Raw genomic sequence first — 4,964 nt, forward strand, 5'->3', positions numbered from 1 at the left:
GCGTTGAACATTTCCATTGAGAGGATGGGAGGTAGCCACTGACAACGGTGAAACCCTTGCATACAGCTTGCCATGGAAGGAGCCTTGCATGCTTGAAGAAGAAGACAGTAGGAAAGCGGAGATTCAGAAGATGGAGCATCTCCAAAACCTCAACCTATTCTCCATCACTGCAATTCAAGTACCTGTTTTATGTTCTTTTGCTTTTTACAATCAATCCTGATAATCTTTGATATCCTGACTAAGATTTACAAGATAACCATAGCTTGCTTCAAGCCGACAATCTCCATGGGATCGACCCTTACTCACGTAAGGTATTACTTGGACGACCCAGTGCACTTGCTGGTTAGTTGTGCGGGATTGCAAAAGTGTGATTGCAATTTCGTGCACCAACAGGCTCATGCTTTTCCCTTTTGCTGTAAGAGACAGAGTTAGAACATGGTTGGACTCACAACCTAAAGATAGCCTGGACTCCTGGGATAAGCTGGTCACGGCCTTCCTGGATAAATTCTTTCTTCCTCAAAAGCTGAGCAAGCTTAGAGTGGATGTTCAGACCTTCAAGCAAAAAGATGGTGAATCCCTCTATGAAGCTTGGGAAAGATACAAGCAGATGACAAAAAGGTGTCCTTATGACATGTTTTCAGAGTGGACCATATTAGATATATTCTATTATAGTCTATCTGAGTTTTCCAAGATGTCATTAGACCACTCTGCAGGTGGATCCATTCACCTAAAGAAAACGCCTGCAAAAGCTCAGGAACTTATTAACATGGTTGCAAATAACCAATTCATGTACACTTCTGAGAGGAATTTCGTGAATAATGGGATGCCTCAGAGGAAGGGAGTTCTTGAAATTGATGCTCTGAATGCCATATTGCTTCAGAACAAAGTGTTGACTCAGCAAGTTAACATGATTTCTCAAAGTCTGAATGGATGGCAAAATGCATCCAACAGTACTAAAGAGGCATCTTCTGAAGAAGAAGCTTATGATCCTGAAAACCCTACAATGGCAGAGGTAAATTACGTGGGTGAACCTTATGAAAACACGTATAATTTATCATGGAGAAATCATCCGAATTTCTCATGGAAGGATCAACAAAAGCCTCAACAAGGCTTTAATAATGGTGGAAGAAATAAGCTCAGCAATATCAAGCCTTATCCATCATCTTCTCAGCAACAGACAGAGAATTATGAACAAAATACCTCTAACATAGCAAATTTAGTCTCTGATCTGTCTAAGGCCACTTTAAGTTTCATGAATGAAACAAGGTCCTTCATCAGAAATCTGAAGGCACAAGTGGGCCAGCTGAGTAAGAAAATCACTAAAACCCCTCCTAGTACTCTCCCAAAAAATACTGAAGAGAATCCAAAAAGAGAGTGCAAGGCTATTGATATAATCAATATGGCCGAATGCAAGGAGGAGGGAGAGGATGCGAATCCCCATGAGGAAGGTCTCATGGGATGTCTCTCATGCAGGAAGGAGTTCCCTATTTCGGATCCAAAGGGATCTGAGGCTCATATAGAGACCATAGAGATTCCATTAAATCTCCTTCTGCCATTCATGAGCTTTGAAGATTATTCTTCCTTTGAAGATGATGAAGATGTAACTGGAGAGCAAGTTGCTCAATATTTAGGAGCTATCATGAAGCTGAATGCCAAGTTATTTGGTAATAAGACTTGGGAAGGTGAACCTCCCTTGCTCATTAGTGAACTTGATACATGGGTTCAACAAACTTTACCTCAAAAAAAACAAGATCCTGGGAAATTCTTAATACCCTGTACCATAGGCACCATGACCTTTGAGAAAGCTCTGTGTGACCTAGGGTCAAGCATAAATCTTATGCCACTCTCTGTAATGGAGAAGCTGGGGATCATTGAGGTACACCCTGCCTTATTCTCATTACAATTGGCAGACAAGTCAGTAAGACAAGCTTATGGATTAGTAGAGGACGTGTTAGTAAAGGTTAAAGGCCTTTACATCCCTGCTGATTTCTGAAGGCCTTTACATCCCTGCTGATTTCATAATCTTAGACACTAGAAAGGAGGAGGATGAATGCATCATCCTTGGAAGACCTTTTCTAGCCACAGCAGAAGATGTGATAGATGTTAACAGAGGAGAATTAGTCCTTCAATTGAATAGGGACTACCTTGTGTTTAAGGCACTCGACTATCCTTCTGTAATAAGGGAGAGTAAGCATGCAGAGCTTCTCTCGGTACAGAGTCAAACAGAGCCCCCACAGTCAAACTCTAAGTTTGGTGTTGGGAGATCACAACCAAACTCCAAGTTTGGTGTTGAATCCCCACAACCAAACTCTAAGTTTAGTGTTGGGACTATACAACATTGACCTGATCACCTGTGAGGCTCCATGAGGGCCCACTGTCAAGTTATTGACATTAAAGAAGTGCTTATTGGGAGGCAACCCAATTTTTATTTATCTAATTTTATTTTCTTTTTATTGTACTTTTATGTTTTATTAGGTCATGATCATGTGGAGTCACGAAAAAAATACTAAAAATAAAAACAGAATCAAAAACAGCAGAAGAAAAATCACACCCTGGAAGAAGGACTTATTGGCGTTTAAACGCCAGTAAAGAGCATCTGGCTGGTGTTCAACGCCAGAACAGAGTATGGATCTGGTGCTGAACGCCAGAAACATGCAGCAATCTGGCATTTAAATGCCAGTATTGCACACTGAGGAAAGCTGGCGTTCAACGCCAGAAACATGCTGCAGATGGGCGTTGAACGCCCAGAACAAGCTTAGAGCTGGCGTTTAATGCCAGAAACAATCACCACTCTGGCGTTAAACACGAGGATTGCATGCAGAGGGCGTTTTACACGCCTCATTGGTGTAGGGATGTAAATCCTTGACACCACAAGATCTGTAGACCCCACAGGATCCCCACTTACCTTAACTCACCTTCAATCTTCTTCACCAATCACCTCAATCTCTCTTCCCCATTACCTCTTCACCACTCACATCCATCATCTCTTTCCCACCCAAACCCACCCTACATAGCTGAATACACACCTCTCTCCCTCTCCTCCATATATTCTTCTTCTTCTTCTATTCTTTTTTCTTTTGCTCGAGGGCAAGCAACATTCTAATTTTGGTGTGGTCAAAGCATAGTGTTTTTTGTTTTTCCATAACCATTGATGGCACCTAAGGCCAGAGAAACCTCAAAAAAAAAAAAAGAGAGAAAAGGGAAGACAAAAATTTTTCCACCTTCGAGTCATGGGAGATGGAGAGATTCATCTCAAGGGTCCATAACTCAGTAGAAGAGCATTTGATTGCACATCAAGAGAGCATGAGGAATTCCCTCATCAAGAAATCCTTGAGATACCTCAGGGGATACATTTTCCTCCACACAACTATTGGGAGCAACTAAGGAAAAGAGCACCAAAATCAATAGGGATCAAGCAACAGAGGCAAGGAAGAGACATAAAGGAGCTCAAAAAGCACAATTAGTCCTTTAAAAAAGCACCACCCTTACTAAGGTGGACTCATTCCTTAACTTCCTTGCTCTTATCTCTGTTTTTCGATTTTTATGCTATATGTGTGTTTATGTTTTGTGTCTCTACCTCATGATCATTAGTATTGAGTAATGATAGCCATAAACTTGATAGCTACGATTTTAGGAAATTGCACAATCGGCAAAAATTCCTTCCGGCAAGTGCATCGGTTATCGTCAAGTAAAAACTCACAATAGAGTGAGGTCGAATCCCACAAGGATTGGTTGAGTGAGCAATTCGGATTAGAAGTGTGTTCTAGTTGAGCGGAATCAAGATTTAGATGAGAATTGCGGAATCTTAAATTGCATGAATTAAAGAGCGAGAAGCTAAATTGCTGAAATTAAAAGGGAATGGGGGTGATTGCATGAATTTAATTGCAGAATGTAAAGAGAAAGTATAGATCAGAAATGGGGAATTCATTGGGTTTCAAGAGATATTGAGATCTCCGAATCAAAACATTTTTATCCCTTCCTCAACCAATGCATTCATTGAATTTTGCTTGGCAATCTTATATGATTGGATCCCAATCCCTTGGCTCACCAATTCTCTCTAAAAACAAACAAATTCCCAATCCCTTGGTTTAAATGTTCATAAGAAGAGATGATGCTCGATCACTGATTATACCACACAGTTTCATGAACCACAATTTGGTAGGATTACATGTCACAATATCCATCCAAACCCCAATCCAATTCACTGTGAGAAAGCTTCTCTAGCATGAATCCTCCATTCCTTTCCCAAGGTTCCGAAGGATTCCAATTATGGTTAGTTTCTTTCCCAAGACAACTAACCAATGGAATTAGATCGAGAAGCTTTCTAACAAAATTCAAGAGAAAAGATTGAAGAAGAAGATAAAAACTATTATTGATTCATTCAATTCCCTAACCCAATGAAAGGGGGTTTAGTGAGTCATAGCTCTGAATTCAATTACACAAAGTATGAAAACTAGAAAAATGATCCCCAAAAAGTAAAAGTAAAGGGTAAAAAAGTTCTTTCTAACTTAAATTCTATCCTATTTATACACTTTCTAAATTGAGCTTCTGTTGTGTTTCTTGGGCTTTGAGGCCTTTCCCTGATTTCCTTTTGCTTTAGGTTTATGATCCATAATCCTGATGAGGCTGCTGATCCAATTCTGTAACATTCATTGAGCCAACTTAGTGATAATCAAGTAATGACACATGACTCAACAAATAGAAATTCCAGACTCATCAATTCTTCAAGCCCAATCCCATAAACCATGATATTCAATTAGGTTTCATACCAGAGTACGTTTAAGTTAATGTTTGTGCTCAAATGCTAACTTAAACTGTAATATCTTTGGCCCAGAAACCTTTTCAAATAGTGGCGTTTAAGTTGCAGTTTAAGCTTAAACTGCAACTTAAATGTTGGACACTCCTGGAGGTGATATAATTCAAGCACGTTTAAGCTTCAGTTTAAGGTTAAACTGAAGCTTAAA

The 4,964-nt window shown here is 39.9% G+C and overlaps 1 non-coding gene across 1 annotated transcript; it reads right to left on the bottom strand.

Moving 5' to 3' along the window:
* Positions 1-529: 529 nt before the first annotated feature.
* LOC127743584 (small nucleolar RNA R71) lies at positions 530-633 on the bottom strand. Its single transcript, XR_008004969.1, has one exon. It is a non-coding gene; the product is annotated as a small nucleolar RNA R71 (small nucleolar RNA).
* Positions 634-4,964: the final 4,331 nt, after the last annotated feature.

This window comes from Arachis duranensis, chromosome 10, assembly GCF_000817695.3.
Source record: "Arachis duranensis cultivar V14167 chromosome 10, aradu.V14167.gnm2.J7QH, whole genome shotgun sequence".
NCBI lineage: Eukaryota > Viridiplantae > Streptophyta > Magnoliopsida > Fabales > Fabaceae > Arachis > Arachis duranensis.